A 15,362-nucleotide genomic window follows, 5' to 3' on the forward strand; every position below is an offset into this window, starting at 1 on the left:
CGATTCAAGTAAAACGTTATAAATAACGCGATTCACAGGCACACAATACATAGACAAGACGCCTCCTTCACATGTATGTCCCTCTACTTGAACAATACAAGATCGTTTTGTTACTATCACGTAAGCCACGTGGCCTTCTGGGTGTGCATAATTTCAGCAACATTGGTTCAACACAAATATGCCCAAGCTCTTCTAGCCGTGCTCATCTCTTTGTAACTTTGATTACAACTTGGATTGTGCTGTTCGCTGCTGGACACTTTGACGTTGGCTGTGTCGCGGTGGCGAGATGTTAACTCCCTCGCCTGCTATGAAGGAGGTTATACTGGTAGGAACCACCTGGTTCCACCAGCCCACAGGGGATTATTGTGTCCGTCCGTCCGTCGAGCCTCCAAAAATGGGAGGGGTGGGGCTGGGTGGAGAGGGTGGGGAGGGGGAGGGTGGGGAGGGTGGGGCTGGGTGGGGGGTGGGAGGGGTAGGGCTGGGTGGGGAGGGGCTGCTCACCCCGTGGTGCCCTTATAAAACTCAACGTTTAACCTACTCACGCCGGCTTGTGCCCGCCCTCACAGTCGGCCATATTTGCGGAATACACCACGCCGCCGTTGACCCTGGCCATTGACCGAGCAACCCAACGTTCCTACCAGCTCCCTCCGCAGGAATGTGTTGGGTTCTATTCCGACTCTGACGCCTGCTGTATATCTTCTTGGTTCTTTCAGTAAAGTCACGTAGAAGGAAAATAATAAATAATAAAAAAAGCCGTCCTGAGGACGGCTGCTTGCGTTGTGGCCGAAACGTCGTGAGAATTATTTTATTATGTTTTATTTTTATTATTTTATTATTTCCCTTCTACGTGACTTTACCAAAACAACCAAGAAGATGAATCCCTGCAGTCACGAAAGCTTTAAATCGAAAGCCTGCTGTACATTTGTAGTTTGCGTGTTCTCCCCGTCGTCGCGTGAATTTTTCTCCGGGTCCTCCGCTTTTTCCCTCCACATTTAGAATCAACAACGTGCGTTCAGAGTATTTGGCTACTGCTAGAAATGCCCACACGATAAGCCACTTCGTTGAGCTGTCATTTGTGGCCAGGTCGCTTCTGACAAAGAGCTGTATAGCTCAGTGGGCCTTACCTGTAAAAAATAATTTTGTTGAGTTTTTATCGTTTTGGAACTTTGGGTTTTAACTCTATATATACACACACACACATAAGCATATACAAACATTTGTAAATGCCTCGAGTCGCAGGGTTATGCTTTGCGCATTGACCTTCTCTTTTCATTTCGATTTAAAGCTTTCATGACTGCAGGGATTCATCTTCTTGGTTCTTTCGGTAAAGTCACGTAGAAGAGAAATAATAAAATAATAATAAAAAAAGACAGCGCTATCTTCCCGACAGACCTGTTCTTCACCTGAGGACGGCTGCTTGCGTTGTGGCCGAAACGTCGTGAGAATTATTTTATTATGTTCTATTTTTATTATTTTATTATTTTCCTTCTACGTGACTTTACCGAAAGAACCAAGAAGACTTCCCTTTTCAATTTCATTCGCCTTACTTTGGTGCACTATTCTTATGTTCGTGTGTTGAGCGGTGGCGCAGCGGTTAGCGCACCGCGCGGCGACCTGGGGGGGGGGGGGGGCAGGGGCTCCAGCCTTGAACCTGCAGTGTCCTTGCCAAAGGCCTGTAAATAACCACTGTTTACATCTTTGTGCTGTGCACGCAGAAGGCTGAAAGACACGGAACACTCGACCGCGGGGGGTCAGTGAGTATATTATTCGTGCGGCGGAGAGAGGAGGGGGGGGTGTCCGTTGTACATACAGCTATGCTCAGAGGTGACGCTGGTCAAATAGTCAAAAAGAAAATCATTCATCACTGCTTGCCAAACCACTTTGTTTGCACCGTTTTCACGGACAGACGTGCCCGAGTGAAGTACGTTTGGCTGTGTAAATCCTACGATGCCCTTAGCGACAATTGGCAAGCCGACTTTGTAGCCCGGCGTGGGCTAGGCGGTGATGCCACGCTTCGCCAACTCTCTACCCCCCCACCACCCAGAGGCGTAGCTAGGGGGGGGCAGGGGGGTACATATGTCCCCGGGCGCCAAGGTAAAGGGGCGCCAAAATGAGGCTTACAACGTCACATTATAACTTATTGCGGCGGGCGCAGCAGCCTGAAACTACTGCACAAATCTACACCTCAACCTAAAAGTTTATATATCCCGCCACACACAGCCTACATGTCATGTAATTACATTTTGTATGTGAAATATCCTAGCTACACCACTGCCACCACCCTCCTCAATTCGGCTTATAAACAAATTATTTGGCGATGCCGCAGCAGCAGCTGCTTCTTCGTTGCTGGTGGTGCGTTGACGAGAGGTCAACAAGGACAGAAAAGTCACAACACGCTCCTAAAAAAACACGGTGGTCTTAAAAAGGTGAACTATATAATGGCCGACGTTTCGGGCAACCGTCCTTGTTCATGACGCATGAGACTCATTCAGGAGCATGTCAGGTAAGGAGTGCTGTGCGTGCATCACTGAGTCATAACCACCCCTTCCCCCAAACAAATGGGGCATTGAGCCATTGACTATAAGGAAGCCACTGGAGCTATGTAATTTTAAAATGTAGATTGAAAATTAATTTCTTTAAAACTGCTTTTTGTGTTTAGTTTGTTGTCTTTTCCCCCCGCACCTCCGATTGGCACGGTTGGCTACGTACGGCGCGAAAGAAGTTCATCGTACACACATCGTCTAGCGGCAGCACCAGCGCTGCCTTTTTACGGAGGATCGCGCCTCGAATCAGGCAGGCCGCCCTGGTTAACGCTGCTCGTCAATTGATCGTGCAATACTATGCACCGTCTGCTTCGACATTAAATATCCTCAGATTTCGTTCGAAGAAGAGTAAGAGATTTGTGTGCCAGTCAGTGTCATGATCCAAATTTGCCAAAGTGGGAAAAATTACTTGCACATTACTTAACTCGGAAATGCATAGCAACATCGCCTCCGACTGTGAAAACTGGGCATAATTCTCCCGAAACGTAATTTTCATCCCACTTAAAGCTGAAATGTCGCATTTTCACAGCGAACCAAAGACTCGCATAGAGTTCCATAGACTCGCACAGAAAGCCACTGATTCACACAGAGATCCATAAACTCACACAGAAAGCCACTGACTCACACACAGACCCATAGACTCACACGTAAAGCCTCTGACTCACTCAGACCCATAGACTCACACGGAATCCCATAGACTCGCACAGAAAGCCACTGACTCACACAAAGACTCATACACTCACACACAGATCCATAGACTCACACATAAAGCCTCTGACTCACTGAGACCCATAGACTAACACGGAATCATATAGACCCACACAGAAAGCCACTGACTAACACAGAGACCCACAGACTCACAGACAGCCACTGACTCACACAGATAACCATAGACTCACATGGAGTCCCATAGACTCGCACAGAAAGCCACTGACTCACAAAAAGACTCAAACTCACACAAAGACCCATAGACTCACATGGAGTCCCATAGACTCATACAGAAAGCCACTGACTCAAACAGACACCCATAGACTCACACAGAGTCCCATAGACCCACACAGAAAGCCACTGACTAACACAGAGACCCACAGACTCACAGACAGCCACTGACTCACACAGAGCCCGATAGACTTACACAGTCCCACATTAATTCAAGGAAATCATGGCCAAAAGTCCTAATGTAGCAGGACCCTCCTGAAAACGAGTCTTAAGACTCAGCGAGGCTTTCCACTGCAAAAAATCTAAATAAATCTTCATAATCAGCCATAATGATGACAAATACATTGTACAAATATCATCATCATTATGACCAGTGAATCAAGTAATTTGCCTCCTGTGGAGCGTATGCGTGTTGAACTTCTTTCGCACCGTACGTAGCCAACCGTGTTCATCGCAGTTACTGACTAGGGGGGGGAGGGGGGTGAAGGAAAACAAACTAAAACACAATGAGGCCGACGGAATGCAGCGGAGACCCGCTTAGCCGCTACAAACACGTACACAGTATCCTCTTCCACGACGCCGATCCAGAGTGGTTGTCACTGGACCTGGCGAACGGGCACCTCGTTACGACCCCCACACAACAGCAGCCCCCCTGGTGTCAACCTTCCCAGGAAGGAGTGGTTCACCCTCTCAACAGGTTCAGAACTGGTCACGGGCCACGCCTCGTCAACCATCCACCGACGCGGGCATAAGAGCAAGCCCCCCCCTGCTCAGCGCCTGTGGGGTGGAGCAAAACCATTCAACCGACGACATCCTTGAAGTCTAATTCTATATTTGACGTTTTCGTGACTGCAAGGATTCATACTTCTTCTTGGTTCTTTCGGTAAAGTCACGTAGAAGGGAAGTAATACAATAATAAAAAATAAAGCATATTATTATATTATTTTATTATGTTTTATTTTTTATTATTGTATTACTTCCCTTCTACGTGACTTTACCGAAAGAACCAAGAAGATGAATCCATGCAGTCACGAAAGCTTTAAATCGAGGATTCATACTCTTTGTTTTTTTCGGTAAAGTCTCGTAGGTGACTTGATACAGTAATTTTGCTGTGACGGTTCCACCTGAAGATGGAAGCTTGTGTTGCCTCCGAAACGTCGTGAGTTTATTTATTTATCTTCTTGGTTCTTTCGGTAAAGTCACGTAGAAGGGAAGTAATAAAATAATAAAAATAAAACATAATAAAATTATATTATTAAAAATATTATTAAAATTATTTTATTATGTTTTTATTATTGTATTACTTCCCTTCTACGTGACTTTACCGAAAGAACCAAGAAGATGAATCCCTGCAGTAACGAAAGCTTTAAATAGAAATATATTTATTTATTTCCTACGTGACTTTACCGAAAAGAACAAAGAGTATGAATCCTTGAAGTCTGCCCGATTCACAAACTGAGCGGAGGTCTACTCGCCCTCGACACGGCTTGGGCCTTTGGGACTTCGCATTCGTTGAGTAAAAAAAAAACTAATTATATCTATACCAAAGCGTGGAAGAACAGGTCCAAAAATACCAATTGTGAGTGTTATGCCATTTTAGTCGAGGCCTTTCAGCCACGGCGGAGTGCTCGAGTGAGTCACTTGAAGGGCTGACACGCAGCACGGAGGGGCCTCACCTTACAGGCGAAGGAGCAATTCAGAGATATTTACAAGCTGTTTATGACACGCGGCCTATGCGCCGTAGTGTGCAAGTTCGGTTAAACGTATCGCCTAGCCCCCCCCCCCCCCATTGCTCAAGCTCCGATTGGGCGCAATGTGGCTCGTAAGTCGCCAGTTATGATGTTGACACTTCAAGGGTTGTTGGGACTCGCCTGTCATTATGCTGACCGCTAGGCCAAGCAAGGGAAAAAATGTATGCCAGGCGAAGTAGTGATAATTGGTTTTTACCCTTCTATCTGGCAACAAAACTGACACCTTTTTTTACAAGGAGTCATGTTTGCATAGACCACAATACCTGCAGTCGTAATGCAAACAAAAACATAACTCTGATAATGTATGCACTGTCCTTGAAGTTAATTGGTCCACACCCGAGACAGCTTTCCTTAGAGCCTAGTCTCACATGGGTTGGACCAGATGACGCCAAAAGGCGCACAACTCAAAGACAATGCACCATCAGAGTATGAGAGCTCATTTACCAGTAAAAAATATGATAATAGTTTTTTTACCCTTCTATCTGGCAACAAAACTGACACCTTTTTTTGTTGTTGCCAGATAGAAGGGTAAAAAAACAATTATCATATTTTTTACTGGCAAATGAGGTTCCAATGGAGGCGAAGCAGTGTTACGTTACATTTCGGATTTGACTACGATCGGAGGCTGACGAGACGAAACGTGTAAGCGCAGTCGATTCGAAATGAACTCAACACATTCGCCAATAACACTGTGGCCGAAACAGGAATATATACGGCAATAGGTGACGCGTTTCAACGGCCTCAGTCCACCACGCAGTATAATAGGGGTAAAGTACAGCACTAGTTAGTATATGATGCATAGCTGTCAACCCATACGGTTTACCCCGTATTCTTGTACAGGGAAATTGAGTTTTCAGATCCATACGGCGTACAGCCGTTTCAATACTGGCATTTTTTTTTGTGTTTCTCCCTTGTGATGGGTCTTTGTGGGATGAACGTTGAGATTTATAAGGGCACGGGGTAACCAGTAAGGTCTGAATTGGTCTGTAAATAAGCGGTTGACAGGTACGTAGTGGTGAGTGTAGTAGTGGTGAGTGTACGTAGTGGTGAGTGTAGCGGTGGTGAATGTGCTAATGGTGTCTATTTGTTTGTGTTTCTCCCTTGCGATGGGTCTTTGTGGGATGAACGTTGAGATTTATAAGAGACACGGGGGGTGACCAGTAAGGTCTGTAATAAGGTAGGACACTGATATGGGGGTTGACAGGTGTATGAAGATACATTTTTAATGTTTTAGTCTATGACCAAAAATAGTTATCGTGCCGCTTTACACGCAGAGCTACTTGTCCACACACACACACACACGGCACGTATACAGCCGGTGACAAAGTCTACTCAGTTGTTTTTCCTCCCCTCGGTTGTTCGTCAAGAACACCGCTTGTTGTACGTTTTGTTGTCACCAAGACATTCCACAGTGACCCGTATTGAATCATTTAGCTTTGGCCAGAATGGATTAGCTCAGGCTCTTCCGCCAGCCGCGGCGTGTGCAAGAAATTGGAGGGCTGCTTCTTTATATTTTGATTGTCGAGGGAGGGCCCAATGGTGAGCACACGATGAGGCTGTTATGCACGAGTATGCGTGTTGAACTTCTGTCGGCGCCGTACGTAGCCAGCCGTGATAATCGACGAGATCGATTTCTGGCCGAGGCTGATTGATCAGTTGCGAGTGATGACTGAAACCGGCAACTAATTAATTCATTCCCTGCACCACGCGATGGACCGTCGGTAACAATGCCACGGAGTAATTCAGACGGCAAGGATAGACATCGGTTAAAAAAACATAATCGTTAAGCGATTTTTGTTTTTATTTTTACGCCGGTCATAATTATACGCCGCAGAATACATTGCAACAAATTCTAATATACAGTATTTTGAAAATATATATATACGGTATATATGGGGCCCAATTAAAACTGAGCGTGCACATACAGTAGGTCAAATAAAACGAATAATACCTGTCCGCGAAACTTAATATTGTACTCGAAGATAGTCCAAGAAGGGTATCATATTTCGTACGTCCGTCGTTCGCTCGCTCGCTCGCTCGCCACCCCCACCCTCCTCCCCCGATTAAATAAAGCGCGAATTGCAGTCGTGTTTAACTATAATGCCACGGTGTCTGCACGTGCACAGCGCCTGTGGCACTCCACTGCTAGACGAGGCGTCACGTGACGCTGGTCAGTGTGGGTTGGCGACATGCAAGTAGGGAAGGGTAAAGTCCTTGGATGGACGAAGGCCTCCTGAAACCACCGCCAAACCTCTCACGAACCTTGCCGATGTTAACGATCCACCCGGTACCTGCATCGTGAATTGGCTTTCGTCGCTTAATCTTCCTCGGTGGTAGAGAAAATTCTCTGACGCGTTTAGTTCCTAGGCTGCCACTATTAATTCTTATTGGCTATTGACCGTTTTATTAACCCAAATCATTTGGAAAGTCGCAAGTTCGAAACACTAACAAAATAGGAGCTTGACGTCGCTCATGATTCCTCCAGGTTAGGTCAAATTAATTCGACTTTACGAGATTTAAGCTCCATTACGGTGTTCTACAAGTAGTAAGAGTTTTTTTTCCTGGATTTTTCTGTTTGCGCATAGTCACTTTAAGATGTTTTCTTGTTCATGTTTTTGTTTTTTGTTTGTTGCGGTTGCACCCGATTCAAGAGCCGAATGGCTCACAGGGCTATACCAAATAAATGAAACTGAAGAGGATGGGCCCCCCCCCAACAATTGAAATCTGGAATTTCCACCTGTGGATCAGGACCGCTAACGAGCACTGCTGTAGAGACCAGTTACTTGACTCCGCGTGTCATGTGACCGACGCCGCAAGCTCGCTAGGGTTGCCTGTGATATCATTGTCCCGAAACGACATCTCAATTTTCACACAGTCATGTAAATGAACATCAATACAATCGTCAATAAGACTGTGGCCTTAATAAGTAAACGTACCGGTTGACGTTTCGGGCAGATGGCCCTTCTTCATAGGACATAAATTGCACCCTTCGTGTGATATGAAGGACCGTTGCGGAAGGTCACGTTATATATTTTTACACTACACTCTTAAGGCCACGGTGTTATCGATGAATGTGTTGAGTCATTTTTTGGTTTGTTAATTACGCTTGTGCACCACTCCTAAAAATATTTCACAATGATATGACGATTGTTACAATGCCAGCTTCCCAAAAGTGTGACATTGAATCCGCATTTTTCTTGGGTCTTTCGGTAAAGTCACGTAGATAGGTTAAAATTAAATTACAAAAAACTACGACGTTTCGATCGCAACACAAGTGGTCGTCTTCAGGAAAACGACCGCTTGTTTTGCGATCGAAACGTCGTCGTTTTTTGTTATTTTTTGTTATTTTCTTTGAACCTATCTACGTGACTTTACCGAAAGACCCAAGAATAGGAATTCCTGCAGTCACGAAAGCTTTAAGTCAAGATTGATATCCGCATTGTTGTTGCGCCTTGCCATACTTCCATGCAATGTATTCTGGTCTCCTTGAGTTCTTGCCAACGAGTTAAATAAAATAACATGTAACTTAAACTTCCAGCGCGAATAAAGATGACTAACATAGACCACATCACCCAGCATGACTGTATCATCAGAACTAGGAGGCTAAGCAGCCTTGGACCTGGACAGTGCTTGGGTGTGTAACCACCGTGCGGAATCGGTAGGTGTTATAGTTAGGTGTAATAGGTAGGTGTAATAGGTAGGTGTCATAGGTAGGTGTCATAGGTAGGTGTCATAGGTAGGTGTCATAGGTAGGTGTCATAGGTAGGTGTCATAGGTAGGTGTCATAGGTAGGTGTCATAGGTAGGTGTCATAGGTAGGTGTCATAGGTAGGTGTCATAGGTAGGTGTCATAAGTAGGTGAAATAGGTAGGTGTCATAGGTAGGTGTCATAGGTAGGTGTCATAGGTAGGTGTAATAGGTAGGTGTCATAGGTAGGTGTAATAGGTAGGTGTCATAGGTAGGTGTCATAGGTAGGTGTCATAGTTAGGTGTCATAAGTAGGTGTCATAAGTAGGTGTCATAGGTAGGTGTCATAGGTAGGTGTAATAGGTAGGTGTAATAGGTAGGCGTCATAGGTAGGTGTAATAGGTAGGTGTCATAGTTAGGTGAAATAGGTAGGTGTCATAGGTAGGTGAAACAGGTAGGTGTAATAGGTAGGCGTAATAGGTAGGCGTAATAGGTAGGTGTAATAGGTAGGTGTCATAGTTAGGTGAAATAGGTAGGTGTCATAGGTAGGTGTAATAGGTAGGTGTAATAGGTAGGCGTAATAGGTAGGCGTAATAGGTAGGTGTAATAGGTAGGTGTAATAGGTAGGTGTAATAGGTAGGTGAAATAGGTAGGTGTCATAGTTAGGTGTCATAGGTAGGTGTCATAGTTAGGTGTCATAGGTAGGTGTAATAGGTAGGTGTCATAGTTAGGTGTCATAGGTAGGTGAAATAGGTAGGTGTAATAGGTAGGTGTAATAGGTAGGTGTCATAGGTAGGTGTCATAGGTAGGTGTAATAGGTAGGTGTCATAGTTAGGTGTCATAGGTAGGTGTCATAGTTAGGTGTAATAGGTAGGTGTCATAGGTAGGTGTAATAGGTAGGTGTCATAGTTAGGTGTCATAGGTAGGTGTCATAGTTAGGTGTAATAGGTAGGTGTCATAGGTAGGTGTCATAGGCATTGCGGGCAGCAGAGGGAAATGCAGTCAAATCCATCGCTGTTCTCAAAGGTGGAACGATCACTCATCGGCGTGGTCAAGTATGGACAAAGGCCCCTGAGGGTCGCGAGGAGTGGAAACCTCCTCACCCAGCAGCGAATTTACAAAACGGGCTCTACATGTAGGGGGCCTAACATCTTTAAGTTATTCAACGGCAGTTCACCCAAACATAAGCGTTATATTCATTGTCACCTTAAAATCCATAACGCTTCGAGCACACGTGATAGGTCAGCGGTACAAGACAATGAAATTAACTACCGCAATAGTCTATGCTTGACTTTTAGTTTAATGGGTAATAAGCTTTTAACAGCAAAAAAAACGTGCAGCGATTTGACAATATTTATGAAAGCTGACATTTTTCGATTTAGAGCTTTCGTGACTGCAGGGATTCATCTTCTTGGTTCTTTCGGTAAAGTCACGTAGAAGGAAAATAATAAAATAATAAAAATAAAACATAATAAAATTATTCTCACGACGTTTTGGCCACAACGCAAGCAGCCGTCTCGACTCTGCCTTCTCGACAGACCTGTTCTCCACCTGAAGACGGCTGCTTGCGTTGTGGCCGAAACGTCGTGAGAATTATTTTATTATGTTTTATTTTTATTACATTATTATTTTCCTTCTACGTGACTTTACCGAAAGAACCAATAAAAAAAAGCTGCCATTATCACGGGTCAGCTTCTGTTAATCAAACGGCATGGTAATATCGCGGTCACGTGGGCACACAAACATACGATCAGGGCGAAGGCTCCTTCATTCAAAACCTCTCCCGAAACATCTCGTTCTGTCATCCGTCACCTCGATTGCATCTCCGCCATCAATAAATCACCACCGGCCGCGTTCTCTCGGTCCCCCCCCCCGCGTCTATTCGAGCTCTTGTGTCGACACCGCAAAGGCCAACCACGCTGACGGTGCCCCAGCACGACCCTTCGCTACACACCAACCTCATAAGCACGGTCGGGATACGTACGGTGCGAAAGAAGTTCAACACACATATACGTGCATGTGGCCGGCGCCTGATGATGCCGGTTGTTATTACTGGCGAAACGTCGAACTCGAATTGTAAATGTTGTGGATTTGCTCTCCGACACAACCGGTGTGCCGTTACTGGTGACGAATTGGCCACGTTCCGTTTTACGTGACACACCTTACTGATGGGGGCTGTGTCGGGCGGTGGTGGGTTTTAACGACATATTTATATCTTCTTGGTTCTTTCGGTAAAGTCACGTGGAAGGGAAGTAATAAAATAATAAAAATATAACATGATAAAATACAATTCTCACGACGTTTCGGCCACAACGCAAGCAGCCGTCCTCAGGTGAAGAACAGGTCTGTCGGAAAGACAGCGTATGAATGAACACCACCAAGCTTGGAAGCGTATATTTAAGCTGGGTTGGAGGGGGAAGAGCGCCTTGACAAAGGAATTTGCCTATCAAGAGGAATTTAGCATATTTATTGGAAATGCAGATATGGGATTAGTCACTACTTGTGAAATGCCTAGGAGCTGGGCGGGGGGTTTCAAAGTCATATTATGCCCGTGCGTTATGCAGGATTAGCAGCATCAAAGGGAGGGAGTAGAGTTAGCATTAATAAAGGGAAGGAATGTTAATAGTATGGAGCTGAAGCAACTACATTTACACACACGTGCAACGTACACACACATATACCCCGCGCCACAAAACGTGCGTGGGGAGGACACGCATTGACCGTACCACCGCCACCACCACCGCCACCACCACAGTCATCACCACCCGGCGAATTTTACAAATCCTCGAGATGCCGCTGCGTTAACGTTTACAGGAGGCTGGCCGAGGCTGGCTGGCTTGTCAGAACCATTTGAACACCTTGCCACCACTCGCCAATGGAGCGTGGTTTTATTTTTTTCTTCCCCCCCATCACCACCACCATCACCACCACCCACCCCATGCCCCCCTTCACAAGCGTTGAGCACTGATATATCCAGTCGCTCTTAAACCGCGAGCAGTAGTAATCGAGACGTCGCAGCAGCAGCAGTTGCAGTCACGGTGTAAACAACTGAAAAAGAACAGCCCTCACCTGTCTTTGCCGAGTCTTGCGTGCTTGAATTTCCAAAAAAACACCGGGCCGTCTTCTCCGACAACAACACCACTGGCTACTCCAACACGAAAAACACAATTTAAAAAAAAAATATTTTCCAACAATAATCAGAGCTATGTAACGCGAACTGTGGCTTCACGCAGCCGCCGTACTATTCGGGCAGAGATGGCTCCATGTTCTGATGCCTCTGCGAGTAAGCCGCGTGCGCGCGCGTGTGAGTGCGAGTGTGAGTGCGTGTGTGAGTGTGAGTGCCCTCCCGATGCCCGCGTCACGTCTCCCAGCTGCGCGGTTTCTGCCCAGCCCCACTCCGGCCGCTCGCGGGTATCAAAGAGCACCTTGGGCTCGAGTTGCCCAATAAAAAAACCCTGCCCCGCACGGAGACTCTGCCGGAGGTTTCAGGTGGACCGAAGTGCACCCGTTTCTCTGCACCTTGAACCCAGAAGTGACCTCAGAAATGGCTGCCGGCTTACCATTCACAGCAGACCGCAAGAAGGAAAGGAGTTAATGGAATCCACAGGGCTGGTTTGACAAAACAAAGCGCAGGTTTTATTTACACTGATTAAATGATTATATATACACACACAAGCAGGCTTATGTTGCTTCACCGCATATTAATACATACACGGCGCGTGAGCCGATTGGCTTTCGAGATGCGTGTTTATCCAGCAGCGCTAGTTAAAGCATCCAAACTCTGGACCGGTTTTGACTTGTTGGGTCTCATCGGCAGTCAGGCTTGTTAAACGAATGCTTATTCGTCAACGGGGTCTCTGTTTAATCTTCGTTGGCCTGATCCACAGGTACATTTTTCCATCTCTCAAGTCTCTCTACACAGTCTCCCGGACTAGTTCTGTAGTGTCATCTTCCCGGGCTGTTCTGTGCAATGACACCAGGCTCAATCGGTTCTATGATGATAGGTATATTATATTTGCCCTTTTGATGTGACTGATGAAATAAAAAGTAATAATGCAGGCGGTTAACTTGGACTAAGCAGTGACGGAGTGGTCAGCGCACTACGTTGTGAACCAGGCGCGTGAGTTTGACTCCCAGTCACGGCCAACACGTGACCGACCCTAGAGCGACGATTATGATGACTGTAAATAAGAATTGGTTTTGGTCGGGCATATTGTTTAAACAACAGTTTTGGTATTGACGATCATGCTGACATACAGCCCATTTGTCAATCCACTGCTGGATGAGGGCCTCGCAACACGACGTGGGTTATTTCGCCATACTTCACCACCCTGGTCAGTGCGAGTCGTGAGACGTACAGTACAACAATGGAGTTTTGCTTCCTCTGCTGCCCACGTGGTAGTCCTGCAGCAGCATATGACACCTGTTAAGTGTGCATAGTGATCGCCAGAGGTGGGACAAAGTCATTGTTATGCAAGTCCAAGTCGAGTCGCAAGTCATCAAATTCATGACTCGAGTCTGACTCGAGTCCAAGTCACATGACTCGAGTCCACATCTCATAGGTGGGACAAAGTCATTGTTATGCAAGTCCAAGTCGAGTCGCAAGTCATCAAAATCATGACTCGAGTCTGACTCGAGTCCAAGTCACATGACTCGAGTCCACACCTCTGGTGATCGCCCATCCGAGCACTATCCAGGCTCAACACAACTTAGCTTCACGAGAAATATGATGAGTTGGCGCATATTTTGGATGATTTGGTCATAGACAGTCATGATTATAATGACGATAATGACGATCAATAGTAATAGCGGAGGAACTAATCAAGTAAATTTGAACTCAGGGTCTGATCATTACGATTCTCCAATAGGAAAAGTGTAAAAAAATAAATTTGAAGCTTTCACTGAAAACGCTTCGCTTGTATTTTATTATTTTATTTCAGGTTATTTTGGAAACGGAGCAACGCCAAACACGCGTAGCTCTGCGTCGTTAGGACGTCGTGATCCGACGACATGCGGTGGTACGACCCAAAAGACACATCGCGAGAAATGAGCGTGGCCATGTGTGCCAGAGTTCAACTTTGTAGCCCGTCTCGGTCACCACGTGACGGTTTACGTCCGTCACTGGCACCGCCAGTCGGTACGTATGTACCCAATTATTTGTGAAAGGTTAGGCTAAATATATCAGTGACTTGCATGTCCACATAATTTGCATGTCATTTTTTTTGGGGGGGGGAGGGACACCCACAAAGCACGCGAGTTTCTCATGTTGCGGACGGTTTTTTTTTCTGCGGCGCACCGCGCAAATTTGTTTTGCAATGCCGCACGGTGGAACTTCAACCTTCACTATCAAGGAAGGCTGTGCACACCGAGCGGCGATACAGAGCCTTAATTTGGAGCTTTCGTGACTGCAGGAATTATTCTTTGGTTCTTTCGGTAAAGTGACGTATAAAGATAAAAGAATAAATTCAATGAAATACTAGCATACGACGTTTCGATTGCAACACAAGCAATCATCATCAGGTATAAATGAAATAGAAACACAAATCTAGTATACCTAGAAATGTAATGTAGCATTCTCAGGAAGAACGTAATCAACCAGATAGGGTGTTGACTGTTATGTTATCCGACTCTCTGTTGTATTACATTACATTTCTAAGTATACTAGATTTGTGTTTCTATTTCATTCATACCTGATGATGATTGCTTGTGTTGCAATCGAAACGTCGTATGCTAGTATTTAATTTAATTTATTATTTTATCTTTATACGTCACTTTACCGAAAGAACCAAAGAATGATACCAAACCTGGTCCTTGTGGATGGAGGCTGGGCGGTTCAGAGGTCAGCGGAGCGCCTAACCAGCTATCGCCCAAACCCTCGGCACAGTGCGGGCAGGCCCACGATTCAAGCGGGTTCTCGTATCGATGGGGGGTGGGGGGGGGGGTTGATCTTTTAATCTCCGATTACCAATAACTGCACCAAAGAAATCCCATCGTATTCAATTTTATTTTCGCTAAATTTGGATAAACGTTACTTCCGAGAATGAGAAATATGGGGTTTGGACTGCCATTCGATGGGCATTTTCCCCGTCTCGCGATCAGATATGGAAAGATAAAGCGGCCCTTAAGATGTGTGGATAGCCAGGGTCGCTTGACGGGATAGCAGAGGTAGTAGCTTTGCGATATCTGGACCCTTCGTGAAGAGAGAAAGAGAGAGGCACAGGCACAAAGACAGACACCGAAAGTGACACATGGTGAGAGATGAAAAAAGACATGGCGAGAGACGTGGCGAGAGACATTGGAGAGAGGTACACATGAAGGGAGACACGGAGAGATGGATGGAGTGCGTTGCATGGCCTCCAGCCAGTCACGATTGCGTGCTGGGCGGTGCATGCTAGCCAGATATAAAAAAAATATACACTTTTTATAATTAATAACATAGGTTGA

At 45.7% G+C, this 15,362-nt stretch overlaps 1 protein-coding gene across 1 annotated transcript in view; it reads right to left on the reverse strand.

Moving 5' to 3' along the window:
* Positions 1-12,295, reverse strand: part of LOC144728038 (epidermal growth factor receptor kinase substrate 8-like) — a 55,795-nt gene extending 43,500 nt beyond the window's left edge. Inside the window, exon 1 of the mRNA XM_078607257.1 lies at positions 11,988-12,295. The gene's annotated coding sequence lies outside the window, so the exon portion shown is untranslated. The remainder of the gene's footprint in view (positions 1-11,987) is intronic.
* Positions 12,296-15,362: the final 3,067 nt, after the last annotated feature.

The sequence above is a fragment of the Lampetra planeri genome, chromosome 27 (assembly GCF_965212315.1).
Source record: "Lampetra planeri chromosome 27, kcLamPlan1.2.h2, whole genome shotgun sequence".
Classification (NCBI taxonomy): Eukaryota; Metazoa; Chordata; class Hyperoartia; order Petromyzontiformes; family Petromyzontidae; genus Lampetra; species Lampetra planeri.